Source organism: Myxocyprinus asiaticus, chromosome 29 (assembly GCF_019703515.2).
Source record: "Myxocyprinus asiaticus isolate MX2 ecotype Aquarium Trade chromosome 29, UBuf_Myxa_2, whole genome shotgun sequence".
NCBI lineage: Eukaryota > Metazoa > Chordata > Actinopteri > Cypriniformes > Catostomidae > Myxocyprinus > Myxocyprinus asiaticus.
Window position 1 is genome coordinate 39,304,610 of NC_059372.1, and position 8,363 is coordinate 39,312,972.

The window sequence follows — 8,363 nt, forward strand, 5'->3', positions numbered from 1 at the left end:
CAACTCGTCCAGCGAGATGGAGATTGTATGGCCACAGTTTCAAGTCGGACTTACTTCCTTGTGCCACGAGGCTACACCTGAGAGCAGTGATGAGCTGCATCAACACACGGCGAGCAAAGTTGCTGGAAGCAAATCCAAAATGGAAGCATTTCAGAGGTATTTCTACTCTTGATGATGTCATGGTTGAGATGCGTTCTGTCGTGTGCCTCATCCAATAGGAGTTGAGAGTTCAATCCTTTAGTGAGCAAGGCTTCATCGGTAGTCTGTTTTGGACTCCCTTTGTTTGATTTTGACTTGGTATGTGGGCCTGAGTTAGGTTTTACGACTGTATTACGCCTGCCTTTGTCTGAATACATGAGGCCCAACAAAGACAAAACAGTCTCTTCAAAATTAGGCAAGGATTATGACATTGGGGCCCCATAGACAAAAACCAAATTAGTGGGTGTGGCAGCAGGGGGCGTGGTCAAGCGTCCGTCCGGAGAGAGAGAACGCGTTAAGGGCGCTTGCACCTGAGCTAAATTATATCTAACACCTGTCTCTAATTACAGTGAGCAGGGGAGAGCGGCATAAAAGAGCCACACCACTAGCAGACCGGAGAGATAGTCTGTGTCATGAAGGTCTTCGTGAAGCTAAAAGAGTATTGTGAAGCTAAAGAGTATTGTGAAGTTAGAGAATACTGTGAAAGTGTGAAGCTGACATATTGTGGCAACCCTGTAAAAACCCAAAGTTACGTTATTAAAAAACCCTCTTACCTGAGGTGAAGAAACCTGGTTCCCCGTGTCCTCCTTGAGTAAATCTTCTACACTGGTGCCGAAACCCGGGAACTTGGTTGAAGATGGATGGAAGTCGCCCCATAGAGTCCTCCCAATTGGCGGAGATCCTCCAATCCCTCGCTGGCCTACATCAGAACCACCAGCAAACCCTGCTGGAGCTCTGGCAAGACCAAGATTGCCGGTTTTTGGAGCTCCTTAGGGCTCAAGCAGAGGTGCATGCGATCCGGAGCATCCTCAGCCAGGAGGCCGCCCCAGCCATGACCCCGGACACCCACACGCCTTTGCCCCCATACGCGTTACAGAAGATGGGGACGGCTCACGACCCAGAAGTGTTCCTCTATCTTTTTGAGCACACCGCTGAGATCTGGGGCTGGCCGCTCGGCCAGTGGGCGGCCTGACTTATTCCGCTGTTGTCCGGGAAAGCCCAGCTCACGGCTCAACAACTGCTGGCAATGATCCTCCTGGCTTATGGTGACCTAAAAAAAAGCCATCTTGCAATGGGATGGTCGGAGTCCGGAAGAGAATCATCAACTCTTCCGGAGCCTGAAGCTGGAGAAGTCCGACCGTCCATTTGCCTTCACCCAACGGCTCCGCGATGCCTGCCGGAGATGGCTGCTAGCAAGGGGCCACGGCGTCGAGGGGATCATCGACCAGGTGGTACTCGAACAGCTAATACATTGACTGCCAAAAGGGACGGCAGAGTGTGTCCAGTGCCACCGCCCGGTGTCGCTGGAGGAAGCCATCCGGCTTGCGGAGGACCACGTGGCAGCGATCCCGTGGGCGGAAGAGCCCTCCTACTCTCCCCTCCCTCTGTGTTTTCCCCTGTCTCATCCCCCTCCCCTCTCTCCTCTCATTCTGCTCTCTCCCCAGGGCCTGTTCCTGCCCCACGCTGGCGAGGAGGACTTCCGCCACCGAGACCCGTTCCCCGGGCGTGGGAGGCGACACCTTCCCCTGCCCCGATGCCCCGCCGCTCTCCCTCTCAGATGGGGGTGCCCACCGACACAAGTGCGGGCGTAACAACTGGGCCAGCATGATGGAGGTGCGGAGACCCAGGTCACTTCTGGGATCAATGCCCTCTGATGGAGCTGGGGACGGTGGCACGGGTCTCCGATATCCTGCAGGCTGCCCCCGACCAGGCCGGAGCATACCGGATACCGGTAAGTGTCAAGGGGGGTACTCAGCAAGCGTCGGTGGACACCAGTTGTAATCAAACCACAATCCACCAACGCTTGGTTCAACCCGAGGCTTTGGGCACAGCTAAAATGGTGAGGGTGAAGTGTGTGCACGGGGATATTCACAAGTATCCTGTGGTGACTCTTATGATTAAATTCCAGGGGAAAAAGCATAGAGTGGAGGCCACAGTTAGTTCCCGCCTCACCCATCCGCTGATTTTGGGGATGGATTGGCCTGATTTTAGAAATTTATTGAAGGGAATTTGTGCAGATGTATACCCAGACATAACCCAGCAGGCGTTCACGCAAGTTAAAGCCGCACTTTGCGGGGGGCTGCTTTTACATTAACCTGATTTCTCTCTCCCTTTTGTTTTACAGACGGACGCTTCAGACAGAGGGCTGGGGGCCATACTCTCACAGGTGGTGGAGGGGGAGGAGCGCTCGGTGCTGTACATTAGCCGCAAGCTCTCATTTAGAGAAACTAAGTACAGCACTGTAGAAAAAGAATGTCTTGCCATCAAGTGGGCGGTCCTCACTCTCCGATACTACCTGTTGGGGCGGGTCTTCAACCTCTGTTCGGATCACACCCCTCTCCAATGGCTCCACCGCATGAAAGACACCAACGCGTGGATCACCCTTTGGTATCTGGCTCTTCAGCCATTTAAATTCAAGGTGGTCCACAGACCGGGAGCACAGATGGCTGCCGCCGATTTCCTTTCCAGAAATGAGGGGGGGGGGGAGGGAGTGGTAGGCAGGCTGGATGCCTCCCCGGCCTGAGTCGGGCGGTGGGGATATTTGGCAGCAGGGGCATGGTCAAGCGTCCGTCCGGAGAGAGAGAAAGTGGTAAGGGCGCTTGCACCTGAGCTAAATTATGTCTAACACCTGTCTCTCATTACAGTGAGCACGGGGAGAGCGGCATAAAAGAGCCACACCACCAGCAGACTGGAGAGAGAGTCTGGGTCGTGAAGGTCTTGTGAAGCTAAAAGAGTATTGTGGAGCTAAAGAGTATTGTGAAGTTAGAGAATACTGTGAAAGTGTGAAGCTGACATGTTGTGGCAACCCTGTAAAAACCCCAAGTTACGTTATTAAAAAACCCTCTTACCTGAGGTGAAGAAACCTGGTTCCCCGTGTCCTCCTTGAGGAAATCTTCTACAGTGTGGTTTGGGGAATATTCTACCAAAAGATTAAAATATTTCAATAAGTTAATCAACTGAGTGCACTTTGATATTAATATTAAAAGATAAAATCAACTGTTTGTCTTGAAGCTGAATGACAGCAGTCCAGTATTTGTGTTTTAATATTTTTAGATACCCAAAGGGCATAGCAGGCCTTGTAACTAAAGAAAGATACATTATGTGGGTTCAGGGGTACCCCCTGAGAGAAAATGTGGAAAAATGTAAAAGTCTGAATGGACCGTTTTTATATTTTCCTGAAAGTGAAAATCTACCAACAACAAACAATGTACATCACAATAGTAAGGCTTAAAATACTGTTAGCTAAAGTTAAGTAGGTCTATAAATGGAATATAAAAATCAAATAATGGAAACATTCTGATGAGAACTCCAACTAGTAATACTAGTTATACTAGAGATACTAGTAATATCAAATTTGCCAGAGATGATGACATATTTGATTAATTTTCACAGAAGTAATCTGTTTGTGAAAGACTTTAAACATGCTGATAATCCATAATAAAGGCCATTTTAGATTAAAAAAAACAAAAAAACATAATTGTTTAAAGGCGCTCTGGAAGCATGTTGTACTGTCACAAACCTGATTTAGCTGAACAGTCAGATTCATTTCAGACACATGAAGTTCACTTTGCTTCATTCTTGTTTTCTGCAGTGTGTTTTAGTGAAAGATGCCAGTATCTATATTGCTGCTCACTGCTTTTCTGCTACTGCCTACTGTCATTAAAATAACTGATCTTTCAGCACTGCATCCTCGAATATCTTTCTCTATTACAGAACACGCTTCTTTTATAATAAATGAAGCATGTTCTGTAATAGAGAAAAATATTCGAGGATGCAGTGCTGAAAGATCAGTGCTATCTATGTCTAAGCACTTGCGCTATACACAGCTCTGTTGTTTTGTCGCGCTGATCACTTGAAATGCAGAAACGGAAAGATGGGTCAGCCGATGTCATGATGTGTCGTGGTCCGAATGGAATCCAGCTGAGGTCCGGACCCTGACCGCAGTCCGCTAATTGGTGACTGCTGATATAAACCATAACCCTTTTTTATTATTATTATTTGACATCCATGACTTTTTATCAAAACAGAAATGTTTAAATATATTTATTGTGCGACTGTTGAGCACAGAATCGATGTGCTGCTTTTTCACGCTTTTATTTAGTTATACTTGTGCTTTAAGCAACACAATAATCGTGCAGTAACACACTTATGTAATGAGTGATGTATAAAGTATAAAAAATCAGAGACCCTTTGCTTGAATTATTTTTATTTTTTTATTTTTTTTTAGCTATCATTACTTTCCTAAGATGTCCAACTTGAAATGAACAGAGATAAGTATGTACAGTGCACGTGAGGTATGTAGGGCATTTTCAGACCTGTAGACCACTTGCTTTGTTCTGAAATGGGGACTAAATTGTTACAATGTTGCATGTTCTTCTTGGTTTGGTTTGCTTTCACAAGGCAACATTTTAAAATGGACCAAAACTATGTCAATAAAAGTCACATGTGGGCAAGCTGTCCCCTTATTGGTCACTATAACAGGCCACATGCAAAAACCTATCAGCTTATATCTTCTGAATGATTTGACATATAAAAATTCTTTTGATAACTTTTGTCAGGAATGTCTGTAGATAATGTGTATGAAGTTTCATGTGAATCGGGCAAACAATCTAGGACAAGTTTGAAAAAGGTTTTTCAATCAGTATATATATACTGTTCTAGAGTTAATTCAACTGCTTTGAGCACAGTTTGCACAATTAGGGTATTCTTAAGTTATAGAGCCTCCTAGCTTAAAAAATGGATGAAACTCAGCATCTAACCTCAGAGTGTTCTCTTGTCTATGTGTTCAAATTTTGTAAAGTTTGAAAATTGCGCTCAAAAGATACAACCTAATACGTCATTGTAAGCCACACCCCAAAATATATTTGCTTATATCTTCTAAACGATTTGACGTATCAAAATTCTTTTGATAACTTTTTGTCAGGAGGGTCTTTAGATGAAGTATACCAACTTTTGTGTGAATTGAAAAAAATGGCCTAGGACAAGTTCGGAAAAGTAGGTTTTTCAAAAAACATTTGTGATAAAATTTTTTTGCGGGAATGACAATCCATGTGACCATATCATTGGGGGCACTTGTAGATTCAGAGAAGCTACAAATTTGTATTGTAGCCTACACGGTTCCGGAATCATGAGCAAAAAAAGTATTAGCTAATTATACCGCCACCGTGTGGCCGACTGTCATAAAATTTGATATGCGGCTTCGAGTTGACACCCTGCTTGTGCATAGTAATTTCCATAACCCTCGGCCATTCCCAATATGAGTTATAATGTGCTGAATTTTTATTGGCTATTGGCAGCCATTTTTGTTAATTTTTCAAATGTATTTTTTTAAGAATATGTCAGCATTTGAACCAAAGACGATGCATATTTAATTTGAACTTTGTCGCACAAACGGCAAATGGTTGACAGTTTTTAGTTGTAGCGCCCCCTAGGAGTGGAATTGTACGAAACATTGCTGATGTCTTCTAAACGTCCTGTTAACTTTGTGTACCGAGTTTGGTTACATTTGGAGTTTGTAATGAGTAGATATTGATCAATTACTCAAATCGCATTAAACCGAAGGAATTGTATCGTTAATATCTTCGGGACTATTTCACGTATCGAAATTCTTTTGATAATTTTTTTGTCAGGAGGGTCTGTAGATGATGTATACCAAATTATGTGTTGATCGGACTAATAGTCTAGGAGGAGTTTGAAAAAGTAGTTTTTTATAAAAATTCTAAATGGCAGAAAAAAATTATATAAAAATTAGATTCTAGCCTTTACGGTTGCAGAGATATGAGCCAAAACGTAAAAGTGTTTATTATAGCACCACCTAGGGTCAGATGGGTGTGCGTTTGTGCGCCTGAGTAGTGAGGGGGATTTGGGATCATCCTGCCAAGTTTGGTGTCTCCGCGACTTACAGAAAAAAAAAATTAAGAAGAAAATCAGTACAATTACAAGAGGGTTCCAGCAGCTTCGCTGCTTGGCCCCCTAATAAGGGTGGGCATGAATAGCCCTCCAGACAAAATTTGGGGTCTCTAGGAAATAGCGCCACCACCAGTTAAAAAAAAATCACTTTTCTTTTGCTTGTGTCTTTTGAAACGTTTGTCCTAGAAACAAATTATTATTATTATTATTATTATTATTATTATTTTTTGCAACCCAGGCTCGTTGGAAATACGTGACTGCCTACATTCCTGCAAAACCTGAAATACATTGCTCCAGATATAATTCACTGCACTTTTCAGGTGAAATGTCCACTAGAGGCGCTAAGCGATGATCAGTTTTTCTCTGTTGTAAATCCGGGTGTATAAAGGTTAGAAAGCAGACAATATCTTTAAATAATGTTCAGTCTTCTTCAATATACACAATTTTTTATATGAATTAATTCCAACCTTTTGAGCTGTCCAGGATGCTTGTCTTTGACAGGGATAAATGTCTGATGTCGTTACTTTCAAAATGGATCATACTTGGCCGAAGTACGTAAAGAAGTTGTTTAACAAAAGCGTATTGCCTTGCAAAAGGAACAAAAATGAATTATAAAAATACAATTATAAAAATACATGTGTATGTTTTAATCGGTTGTGTTTTTATTCAAATGAAACTGCAAGTCCTGTAGTCATGCCTTGCAATCGTGTGCATCCGATCGTGGTTACATACCAAACTGTAGTGTTGGGTTCGAGTCCACTTTAGTCGAGTCCGAGTCAAGTCTGAGTCAATTCTGAGTCCATAACAGGCCGAGTCTGAGTCGAGTCTGAAAGAATCTGTTCATGAATCTGAATTAAAATTGTAACTGTAAACTCAAAATCAATATTTTAAGCTTATTTTAACTATCACAACTAAGAAAAACAGTTTTTCAATATAAATTTAACAAAACACCTCTATATTTTATGATTAGTTTCCTGCTGAACAAACTTCTAAATGGTTTCAGAATAAAAGCATATGCTTTAAATGTATGAAGACAAAACTGTCCTTCAACACACTTCTTGCGTTCTGTTGACTTTTTCAGTTCTTTTTTGCTTTTTCCCCTCCACTCAAACATAGGCTAAAGAATGTGAAAGCTGCATTAGTCATTAAAACCAGAGTTCCCTATCTGTCACTCACTCGATGTTGTGTCGATGTTGTGACACTAGGGGTCACTCTTGGGAGCCCAAAACACCTCTGATCTTTGAAAAAAGGCCAATGAGAATTGGCGAGTGGAATTTGTATGCCACTCCCCCGGACATATGGGTATAAAAGGAGCTGGTATGTAACCACTCATCCAGATTTTCTCTTCGGAGCCGAGCGGTTGCATTCAGTGCACTGAATACAATACCTCTAGAAAAACTCAGTGTAGAGCCGAGGAGGGCGGGGCCGGGCTGGAATGAGACACACCCGGTCCCCAATCAGCCTGATGGGGCGCGCGAGGGATAAAGGCGGCCGGGGACGACAGTTCGAGAGAGAGAGAATTACAGACAGCTGTGCTTTGTTTTTAGTTGTGTGTTTTTGGTTGTGTTTTTGGTTAATAAATTATTATTTAAGTTATCAAGCCGGTTCTCGCCTCCTCCTTTCCACTAAACCCCCCTACACTCACCTTGCTAAAGACTGCTGGATTTGACGGCGCATTTCAGCGACTTCTCCCCCTCTGTGCCTGTACAGTGCAGAGAACGCCCCTGGGCGCTTCGGCAGAGCAAAAAAAAGTATATTCTGAAAAGAGTATATTTTCCATTCATAAAAGAGCGGCACACATCTTTTTAAAGATGCCCTTCCATTTGTGTGTTATTCCTGGTTGCTTCCGACGGCCACGATCGCTGTCTTACATATCTGGGCGCTGCCCACGCAGAGACATCGTTCATGGATGGATCATTTCCTCATTGCGAGAACATGACCATGGCAACGTTGTGGTCACGGCTTGCATTCGTAAGAAAGCAAGCCACCCCAGCGGCTCCCCGCCTCGGTCCTTCTACCTACGGGTATGAGGCCGTGCTGGTTAGCATTGGGGGCAATTTGGGGACCTCAATGGGACCACCTCCGCCGGGTATCCCCCCACGGACCTCCCATTCCCCAGCAGATCGCCGGCTCGTCTCAGGGCGGGTTCGACATCTCGTTTGGCGCCCCGGAAGATGAGTTATCGAGTGCAGCATCGGAGAGCGGGCTCGTTCCATCTGATGCTGAGGCTTCAGCTGGCTTTCCTCTTTCGGGAA